Here is an 11,889-nt window from a genome sequence, read left to right as displayed (position 1 = left end):
TCCCAAATGGCAATTGGCCACTGATCAAAGTTCCAAAAGCAAATTGCCGTGAATTGCTGAATTTAAAAGTCGATCAGCGAACCTGAGTGAATTATGTCTTCTGAAATTTCTGATCTCTCTGATTGGTTGCTGGCCACAACCCTGCATAAGGACTCCAAGGGCTCGAGTCTTGCCAGGAGAAAGATTGAATTTGATCCAGAGCAAGTTGTTTGTTTTCACTTTAGAACATAATAATATATGAGAATTATATATAAACTCCTATGTTTTTGCAATTCCTGAAGAATCCTCCATTTAAAGCAGAAATAAATATGCAGCACCCATTTTGATTTTAATGTTGGTTGGCTGCATGACAGATAATTAAAGCAGAATCTAGGAGTGAGGCTGCCCTTCTGATGTTTTAAGGAAGCTGCATTCCTGTAACCTAGCACTATGTCTCACTGACACAAGAGATTCTGCAGGTGCTGGAAATCTTGATCAACGTGCACAAGACACTGGAGGAGCTCAGCAAGTCAGACAGCACCTACAACTCCTCTTCCCCTCCTCCAACCTGCTGACTTCTGCCCCCTTCCTTTCCAGTTCTGATAGAAACATCTCAGCTGGAAACATCAACTGTTTATTCTCCTGCCTGACTTGCTGACTTTCTCCTGCATTTTGAGTGTGTTACTCACTCCTAGAGCCCAGTTTTTCAGACTTAACAGGGAAGTCAGCTTCTGAGGTACTTAGAGCAGTACTGCACAATACAGGCCCTTTGACCATGATGTTGTGCACACCTTTTAACCTACTCCAAGATCAATCTGACCCTTTCCTCCCACATAGCCCTCCTTTTACTTTCATCCATAAGCCCACGCAAATGTCCCTAATGTACCTGTCTCTACCACCACCCTCAGCACTGCACTCCATGCATTTACCACTCTCCGTGTAAAAATATTACCTCGGACAACTTACCTTTGACATTCCCACTGTACTTTCCACCAATCACCTTAAAGTTATGCCTCCTCTTTGCCCTGAGGAAAAGGTACGGACTGTCTACTCTATCAATGCCTCTTATCATTTTGTACACAGGTAGAAGCTTTAGAGAGGGTGCAGAGAAGATTTTTCAGGATGTTGCCTGGATTAGAGAACATGCTTTATGAAAATAGATTGAGCAAGCTTGGGCTTTTCTCTTTGCAATAATAGAAGATAAGAGGTGCTTAATAGAGGCATCACTTGAGTGGACAGACAGAGACCTTTCCACAGGGCAGAAATGGCTAATACTGGGGGGGGGGCATAATTTTAAGGTGATTGGAGGAAAGTATGGTGGGGATGTCAGAGATAAGTTTTTTTACACAGAGTTGTAGGTGCATGGGATGCCCTGCTGGGGGTGGTGGTAGAGGCAGATCTTTAGGGACATTTAAGAAACTCTTAGATAGGCATATTATGGTTGTCCATCATGTCTGACAATGACAGGAAACCTGTGCAGGAGAGTATTTAAAGTGGAAAAGCCATTGGACTGGGGCAGTTCCACTCTCCTGACTTCAGAAGTCCTGGTCCAGTGGTACTAACAAGCATCACAAACTGTGGGGCATGGATGATAAATAAAAGAGGGCTATGTAGGAGGGAAGGGTTAGATTGATCTTAGAGTAGTTTAAAAGATGGGCACAACATTATGGGTCAAAAGTGCTGTACAGTACTGTAGTGTTCTGTGCTCTACTTCCACCTCGATCAAGTCACCATTCATCCACCATTCGCTCCAAAGGGAAAAGTCTTAGCTCACTCAACCTCTCCTCGTAAGGCATGCCTTTAACCCAGGCTGCATCCTGGTAAATGCCCACTGCCCACTCTCTTTTTTTTAATATAATTTTTATTGAGTTTTCAAAGTAATACATGAGAAAAAAAAATCTACCCTCCCCCCCGATATATACTCCTACCTAAAAAGAATAGAAAAAAAAGAGAAAAAAAAGGAACCACCTGAATATTGGAAGGTTTGCACATACTCCATGGGATAAAAATAAATTTAATATATATTTGTTACTTTCCCCCAAGGAACCAAGATCTTCATCATCGGAGCTATAAATAAGGGCTCCAAATATTCAAAAATGTTACATATTTGTCTCTTAAAATCTAAAACATTACTTAACTTCTCAACTCTCATAGTTCCCTGGGGAATCTCTTTGAACTTCACCATGTTGCTATGTCTTTCCCTCCCAATCATCCAGGCAAAAAGAAAAAAAAGATAGATAAGATACAAAAAAAGAAAAAACAAAATACCCCCCCCCACTAATGTTGTGAATGAAAAGATACACAACACTACCCCTCTCCATTGTGCGGGTCGTGGCTATTGCCACGTTTGCACACATGAATAACGCAGCGATTGGTCAGTGTTTCTTCCAGCTCCACCGTAACAAAAAAATTATATATATATATATATAGAAAAAAAATTAATGTTATTATTCCCAGCTAATATTCATCAAATTTTAACTTTTCTTCCGCTCCCTCATATAATTAATAATATACTTATATATTCATCCGCCTAAAAATTCAACAGGCCTAATCCTTGATCCAGTCTTCATCTTCAATCCATCTTGCTCCCCTAAGTTTGTTCTTGTATCTGGTGAATATTCAAAGAATCTCGCACAAACTCTTCCGCTTTCCGGTAATCGTCAAAAAATCTTTTTTCTCCACCAGGCAAAAAAATCTTCAAGGTTGCAGGATAACGCAATATAAATTGATAACCGTGATCCCATAGGACTTTTTTCACTCGATTAAACTTCTTCCTTCTTTTCAAAAGTTCATAACTTATGTTAGGGTAGAAAAAAATTTTCTTCCTTTTTATCATCAGTGGCCCTTTTCTCTTCTTGGCAGCTTGGGCAGCTGCCTGTAAAATCCTTTCTTTGTCTTGAAATCTTAAGAATTTTATTAAAATTGATCATGGATATTGGTCATCTTGTGGTTTTGGTCTTAGAGCTCTATGTACCCGCTCAATTTCAATTGATCGGTCTTCCTCTTTCAAGGTTTTCGGGATCCATCTTTGAAAAAATTCTATTGGATTATCTCCCTCTGTACCTTCTTTAAGACCAACAATTTTAATGTTATTATGTCTACTAAAATTTTCCAACACGTCCACTTTCTCCAAGAGTCGATTTCTTTCCATGTTCCAGACAAGCACATCATTTTCTGTTTTTTCCACTCTATCGTTAATATGCTCCATTGTTCTTTCCATCTTCTGAAGTTTCTTATCTATTTTATCCTGTCTTTTCATAGCTTTATCATAGCACATCTTCATGTCTCTAAGCTCTGTTCTTAATTTTCTTAGTTCAGCCATTAATTGCAATAAAGCCTCTCTTATGTCTCCATCGTCTCCTTTACTTCCAGTCTCTTCCAGTTCTTCCTCCTCTTCTTCATCTGTGTTCTCTACGATATCCAATTCTGACTCTGAGTCACTTTCAGTTGCAGTGGCTGTCGGTTCTTGTAGTTTAAATTGTGTCGGTTTGCGCATGCATACTTCTTTGCGCATGCACAATTCCGGCACCTTCTTCCGAGAGACCGCTACCGCCGCCATTGCTCCCCGTTCTTCTACGCCAGAGATAAAATGCGTCTCCTCTGAAGGAGATCCAACCTGAATCCAAGGCTCCATCGCTGCAGTAGGCCCTTTTTTCTTCCCATCTCGCGGCGACTTCACAACAGACTTCTTCTGTTGTGGTTTACGAGGCATATCGTAGAGTAGTCTTACAAAGTTTATAAGTAGTTTTTGGAAAGTATTTATTAACTTTACTTTGTTTAACCAGTACTTTGCTGATTTTTTACGGGAGAGCTGGATTTACACGTCTCAATCCTACGTCATCACGTGACGCCCCCCCCCCCCCCACTGCACACTCTCTAAAACTTCCACATCCTTCCTATTACGGGTGACCAGAACTAAACACTATACTCCAAGAGTGGTCTAACCAGAGTTTTACAGAGATGCACCATTTTCTTGCAGCTCTTGAACTCAATCCCCCAATTAATGAAGGCCAACACACCAGTCGCCTTCTTAACCACCGTATTAATACATAGCAAATTTGAGGGATCTATGCATGTGTACCCCAAGATCTTTCTGTTCTTCCACACTGCTAAGAATCCTGCCATTAACCAGGGTAGAGAAGGAGAGCCAAACCAACTAGTTAAGTGTTTGCCCAGAACTGCCTGCAAGATGAGAGGAGCACAAGGCTGTTATGCACATCACCGTCCTCACTTTCACCCAAACCTGGCACCATCTGTGAAGGATCCAGGTGACCAGAACTCTAAATGTACTTAAGTAGACTGTTATCTCTCTTCCATGTCCAGAGGATTTCAGAAGAAGCCCATTGATAGCAGGGTGAATCTGGGAGGGTCTACTCATGTTCCTCCCCAATGACATACAGTTCTGAAACTAGGTTATTTTTCTACTTCCTTTGGTGGGCCTTAAAGATTAAACACAGATTGCCTTTGTTTGTCACATGTACATCGAAACATGGAATGAAATATGTTGTGTCTGTCAAATCCAATCAGTGAGGATTGTGCTGGGAAGCCCACAAGTGTCTGAAAAATCAAATTTCCAAGTAAATGTTATTATCAAATTACATAAAGTATATGTCACCACATACAACCCTGAGGTTCATTTTCCTGTGGTCATACTCAGCAAATCTATAGAATAATAACCATAACAGGATCAATGAAAGATCAAGTAGAGTGCAGAAATCAACAAACAGTGCAAATGCAAATATAAATAAATAGCAATAAATAATGAGAACATGAAATGGCAAGGTAGAGTTCTTGTCTATGAGAATAGACAATAGACGGCAGGTGCAGGAGTAGGCCCTTCGGCCCTTCGAACCAGCACCGCCATTCACTGTGATCATGGCTGATCATCCACAATCAGTACCCTGTTCCTGCCTCCTCCCCATATCCCTTGACTCTGCTATCTTTAAGAGCTCTAGCTAACTCTTTTTTGAAAGAATCCAGAGAATTGGCCTCCACTGCCTTCTGAGGCAGAGCATTCCACAGATCCACAACCCTCTGTGTGAAAAAGTTTTTCCTCAACTCCATCCTAAATGATCTATCCCTTATTCTTAAACTGTGACCTCTTGCTCTCGACTCCCCAAACATCAGGAATATGTTTCCTGCCTCTAGCATGTCCAATCCTTTAATAATCTTATATATTTCAATCAGATCCCCTCTCATCCTTCTAAATTCCAGTGTATACAAGCCCACTCGCTCCAATCTTTCAACATATGATATTCCTGCCATCCCTGGAATTAACCCAGTGAACATATGCTGCACTCCCTCCATAGCAAGAATGTCCTTCCTCAAATTTGTAGATTAAAACTGCACACAATACTCCAGGTGGGGTCTCACCAGGGCCTTGTACAACTGCAGAAGGACCTCTTTGCTCCTATACTCAACTTCCCTTATTATGAAGGCCAACATACCATTAGCTTTCTTCACTGCCTTAGTTTGAGTAGGTTGAGGGAACTTGGCCTTTTCTCCTTGGAGCGATGGAGGATGAGCGGTGACCTGATAGAGGTATACAAGATAATGAAAGGCATTGATTGTGTGGATAGTCAGAGGCTTTTTCCCAGGGCTGAAATGGCTAGCACAAGAGAGAGCACAGTTTTAAGGTGCTTGGAAGTAGGTACAGAGGAGACATTAGGGGTAAGTTTTTTTTTTTTACGCAGAGAGTGGTGAGTGCGTGGAATGGGCTGCCGGCGTCAGTGGTGAAGGCGGAAATGATAGGGTCTTTTAAGAGACTCCTGGGTGGATACATGGAGCTCAGAAAATAGAGGGCTATGGGTAAGCCTCGGTAGTTCTAAGGTAAGGACATGTTCGGCACAGCTTTGTGGGCCGAAGGGCCTGTATTGTGCTGTAGGTTTTCTATGTTTCTCTATGTTTCTAAGTGAAATCATTGGTTGTGGGAACATCTTAATGGATGGGCAAGTGAGTGTAGTTATCCCCTTTTTTTCAAGAGCCTAACTGGACTATCAATAAAGAATCTTACACAGAAATATCCTGAGTGATCCTAAAAGCCAGACGTTTGTTCAACATATGTAAAGACCAAATTTTATATGTTCCATTGACTTGTAGATGTGAGTAATTGTTCTTGAGAAGATAAAGGTCAGCCTGGAACCCTGCATGATCTTCTGGTGAAGGTACATCAGTGTAATTGTCTTGGGAGTTCCGTTATTTTGACCCAGTGATACTTAGGAAAGGGGGTTAAATTTTTAAGTCAGGATAAAAGATGGTTTGTGACTGAGAAGGAATCTTACATTCTTCTCATGCACCTGCTTCCCTTGTCCATCCCTGGGTGGTTCTGAGATGTGCTTTTGAAGAAGCCTTTGTGATAGACCATTAGACATAGGAGCAGAATTAGGCCATTCGGCCCATCAAGTCTGTTCTGCCATTCTATCATGACTGATTTATTATGCCCCTCGACCCCATTCTCTTGTCTTCTCCCTAACACCTTTGATGTCCTAACTAATCAAAAACCTATCAACCTCCCTTTTAAATATACCCAATGACTTGACCTCCACTGCCGTCCATGGCAATGAAATCCACAGATTCACATTCTAGCTAAAGAGATCCCTCCTCATTCACAGTTCTAAGTGAATGTCCTTCTATTCTGAAGTTTGGTCCTAGACTTCCCCACCATAGGAAACATCCTCATTGCATCCATTCTATCTAGGACTTTCATTATTCGATAGGTTTCAATGAGATTGCCCCATATCTTCTAAGCTCCATTGAGTATGGGCCCAGAGACATCAAATATTCCTCACTTTACTTTCCTGGGATAATTCTTGTAAACCTTCTCTGGATCTCTCCAGTGTCAGCACATCCTTTCTTTGATAAGGGGCCCAAAACTCCTCACAATACTCCAAGTGCGGTCTGACCAATGCCTCATAAACCGTCAGCATCACATCCTTACTTTTATATTCTAAAGCATTTATATAGCACTGTGTACTTTATAAATGCAGGCACGGTACCCAGAGGCAGAAAAAGTGAATGTTTCAAGAAGTGAGGTCTATGGTCCAGTCGTCATCAGGTAGCAGAGGTGGAGAGTTTCAGTAACTTTAAATTCCTTGGTGTTATCATTTCAGACCGTCTATCTTGGGACCAGCATGTAAGAGCCATTACAAGGAGGGCATGGCAGTGCCTTTACTTCATTATAAGTTTGTGTAGATCCAGCATGCCATCTAAAACTTTGAAAAACTTCTATAGATGCACAGTGGTGAGTACCTTGACTGGTTGCATCACGGCCTGGTATGGAAACACCAATGCTCAAGAATGGATACAGGCCTGTGCGTCACCGGTAAAGCTCTCCCCACCACTGAACACCCCTCAAGCAGCAACCATCATCATCAAAGATCCCCAGCATCCAGGCCATGTTCTCTTCTCACTGCTGCCATCAAGAAGGAGGTACATGAGTCTTAGGTCCCACACCACCAGGTTCAGGAATAGTTATCACCCTTCAACCATTGGGCTCCTCAGCCAGTGTGGATAACTTCACTCACCTCAACACTGAACAGATTCCACAACCTGATTCACTTTCAAGTACTCTACAACTCATATTCTCAGTACTATTTCTTTATTTTTTAAATTTATTTTTATTATTTGTTTTTCTTTGTATTTGCACAGTTTGTCTTTTGTACATTCGCTGTTTGTCAGTCCTTGTGTGTAGTTTTTCCATTGTATTGTACTTCTTTGTTCTACTGTGAATGCCTGCAAGAAAATGAATCTCAGGGTAGTATATTGTGATATATGCATGCATAGTTTGGGAATAGATTTACATCTAACTTTGAACATTCAAGTAGTTATGAATGGATAGGTGATCGGTAAAATCCCTGTACCTGATCCACAGAAGGAGGAGGAAAGGTCATTGCAGATGCAAATAAAGATGTTTGGGCCTAAGATATTGACTTGTAGAAATCCTGCAATGATATCCTGATATCCAAGGTAGAGACAATTGTCCTCCAGCAACTTCTGCCATTATCTCTAGTCAGAAGAAAGTCCAAGCAACTTCATCTTAGAAAGGTTCCTTATTGCTGCACTTTGTCAAATGCTCTCTTGAACTTAACTCTGCACATTTCTTGCCACACCTCTGGATTTCAGTATTTTAGTTGTTATTTGGCAAGGCTTTACAGCATCTTGAGCCACAATCTGTCTGGTTTGAGAATGTCTCTCTATGCTCATTAATTTTCTCATTGAGCTGGTCCTGGCAGGCTGCCCAGAACACTCTGACAAATGTAGAAGTTGGCTGCAGTGAACCTGAATACTCCCACAATACAGCTTCCAAAGATAAGTTCAAAACTATGAAATCATTCCTTTTGTACTTTAAAGGTATTTTCAGGGCATTTGATTTATTATAAAAGATCCTAGCTGTACTAGGTTCCAAATGTGACTAACAATTTCTTGTGAATCAGTAGCATTGTAATTGTGAAAATGACAATGTTTTATCTGTGTGAATTGCTACATAATCTCTTATCAGTAGTATTTCAGAGCTATAGAGTTTCAAATAATATGCCATTAATCCCTGTAAGTATTAAACTCTGTAATTCATTCAATCCAGTTTTTCATCACTTGTCATTACTTCTTCTCTTTGCAAGTTATTTGAATATTTTTAGACCAGAGATAAACTCAGAAAATGTTTCCGTTCATTCCTTATCTTATCCTATTAATTTCTGGTAGAGTTGCCAGAAATCATCTAAAATTTATCAGAAATAAGCTGTCAGAGGAATTCAGAATGAGATCTTCTTCTCATTCCACTGTGGTTCTGTCCTTCACTATCTTAACTCCCACAGAAGGCTCAGGGTGTAACATTAAAGTAACACACACAAAATATTGGAGGAATTCAGCAGGTCAAGCAGCATGTATGGAAAAGAGTAAACAGTCGACATTTTGGGCTGAGACCCTTCTTTGGTACTACTGCTGAAGCCTTCTCATTATTGCCAAGGACAATTCCAAGGGCATTCCAAAATTTGCCACCAAACTAATCTCAAGGCTTAGCTCCATCCCTAAACGATGAACAATTTGAAGGTCCAAGAGTGTCTCCCTTACACTCGGGATTTATTTAATCCCTCAAGAGTCTTTGCATGATATGATTATCATCTAGTCACAACCAAAGCAGAGCTCATCTCTCTTAATAACTCATACCTCCCAGTCCCAGTAACATTCTTGTGAATCTTCTCTGCACCCTCTCAAGTTTAATAACATCCTTCTTATGATATGGTGCCCAGAATTCCACAGAATATTCCAAGTGTGGTCTCATCAAAGTTTCATAGACCTGTAACATAACTCCCCAGTTTTCCTACTCAGTGCCCCAAATGATGAAGCCAAGCGTGGCACATGCCTTCTTCATCAACCTGTTTACCTGAGTTGCAACTTTCAAGGAACTATGTACCTGTAGCCCTAGGTCTCTCTGTTCTACAATGCTCCCCAGGATCCTGTCATTCACTGTAGGTGTCCTTTGCAAAATGCATCACTTTGCACTTGTCTGTGTTAAATTCCATGTTCCATTCCCTTGGCCACTGTCCTTGCTGATCAAGAACCTGTCATAAGTTTAGGCAACCTTCTTCACTGAGCTCTCCACACCACCAAATTTGACATTATCTGCAACCTGACTAATCAAAGTTGTCCAGGAGGATCAGTCTGACACTCTCTGGAATATAAGGCAGAGTTTTAACCTCCTTGACCTCATCCGTCGATTCTAATGTTTGGCATTTATGCAGGTGAACACATCAGAGAGAAACTGATGGTCATCAAGGCTCATGTGTCCCACAGAGTGAGTTCTTGGGACAGTGAAACCTCAGGATTCAGGCCTGTCACTATTATGGCCCCAACATTCGCACTGGCAAGCAGAAATTGCCTGTGAAGAACTTCTACTGTGGGAGAGCGTCCAGTGCATAGCCAATAAAGTATTCTACTGCAACACACAAAATGCTGGAGGAACTCAGCAGGTCAGGCAGTATCTATGGAAATGAATAACCAATTGATGTTTCAGGCCATAATCCTTCTTCAGGACTGAAAAAGAGAGGATAAGACGCCAAAATGTGGGGAGGGGAGGAGGACAAGCTGGTGGAGCCAGGTGGGTGGGAAAGGTAAAGGGCTGGAGAAGAAGGAATCTGACAGGAGGACTATAAGAGAAAAGGAAGAAGGAGTGGATCCATGGGGTAATAATAGGCAGGAGAGAAGAGGTAAAAGGCCAGAATGGGAAAGTGAAGAAGGGAGAAGGAGGGAGAAGTCGATATTCATGCCATCAGGTTGGAGGCCACTCAGACAGAATGTAAAGTGTTGCTCCTCCACCCTGACCATCTTGGGACATGAGGAGGCCATAGACCGACATGTTGGAATGGGAATGGGAGTCAGAATTAAAATGTCTGGCAACTGGGAAGTTCCACTTTTGGCAAGTGGAGCAGAGGTGATCAACTGCAGTCGCTGTAGTAAAGTATGAAACACAGAAGACAACCTATGGATTCACTTCTGAGGAATCTACAACTCATGTTCTCATTACTATTGATTGATGATTTATTTCTTTTTCACACTTGCACAGCTTGTCTTTTTCTGCACATTGGTTGTTTGTGCATAGTTTTTCATTGATTCTTTTGTACTTCTTTGTTCTGCTGTGAATGCCTGCAAGAAAATGAATCAGGATGGTAGATGGTGCCATATACGTACTTTGACAATAAATTGACTTTGCACTTTTGAACTTTAAACAGTGAAAGAAAGGTCATCTCTGCTCACAACAGAGGTTGTGGGTTGGAGAGGGATCTGAGTGAATGGTCCTCAGGGACCACTTTAAAGAAACTGTTTGGAATGAAATGTTGATTAAGCAATAGGAGGATGTTTCATAGCCATCTGTTGTCATTTAATGTTGAAAGTATTTTCTTTTAAATACTAATGACTTCACCTTCGAGATAGGTTGCTTCTGGTAGTGCAGGGATCTGAGCCATGATCATTTATTTCTGTTATCAGCAGGGATTCAGTACTGCTGGAATTTCAACTATGCATGCCAATAGTATAACTATTGGTGTGCAACTTCATAACTCTCCCAATCACACAGTGTGTCATCACCATTTATCCTTGTAGGAATTTTGAATATTCTTGAATTAGTGACAAACAGAGAAACCATTAGCTGGTAACATTGGATTCTAGATTGGCACTTTTCCAGTGAACAAATTAAAGAAATGGTGTGAAGGCTGAGTGTTTCCCTGATAGAATGGCAAGGAAGGCATAGCAAAAACCCCATGCACCTTGTTTCTCTCTCCCATGCTAGCATAATTCCTCCAGCACAGGGCATTAGAGCATCAGCTGTAAGATCAGGTCTCGAGTCCTGCCCTGTCTGTAAGGAGTTTGTATGATCTCCCTCTCACTATCTGGGTTTTCCCTGGGTGCTCTGGTTTCCTCCCACAATCCGAAGACATATGGTTAAGGTTAGTGAATTGAGGGCATGGCATACTGGCACCGGAAGCGTGGCAACACTTGCACAAAGCTCGCTGATTTAATCTGACACAAGCAATGCATTTCACCATCTGTTTTGATGTACATGTGAGAAATAAAGCTAACCATTAAAACTCTCTTTTTTGCCTTAATCCCCAGGGCTTTTCAGGGTGAAAAACTCTTGGAGATAAAACACACAGAAGAAATTAATCGAACATCACTCAGTCAGTCCTGATGAAGGATCTCAGTGTGAAGTGCCAGCTCTTTGTTTCTTTCCATAGATGCCGCCTGACGTGCTGAATTCCTCCAGCATTTTGTCTGTATTACTCTGGATTTCAAGCATTCGCAGATTCTCTTGTGTTTACAATAAATGTGCTGTCTTTTCATTCAAGAATCGGTATGTCTTGACACCGTGGACGATGGGAGACCCAATAAGCTTTGGAATGACTCTTGTTTTATACTCTA

Source organism: Mobula birostris, chromosome 12 (assembly GCF_030028105.1).
Source record: "Mobula birostris isolate sMobBir1 chromosome 12, sMobBir1.hap1, whole genome shotgun sequence".
Classification (NCBI taxonomy): domain Eukaryota; kingdom Metazoa; phylum Chordata; class Chondrichthyes; order Myliobatiformes; family Myliobatidae; genus Mobula; species Mobula birostris.
The sequence above is the reverse complement of the archived record's forward strand: the minus strand, read 5'-3'. Positions refer to the sequence as shown.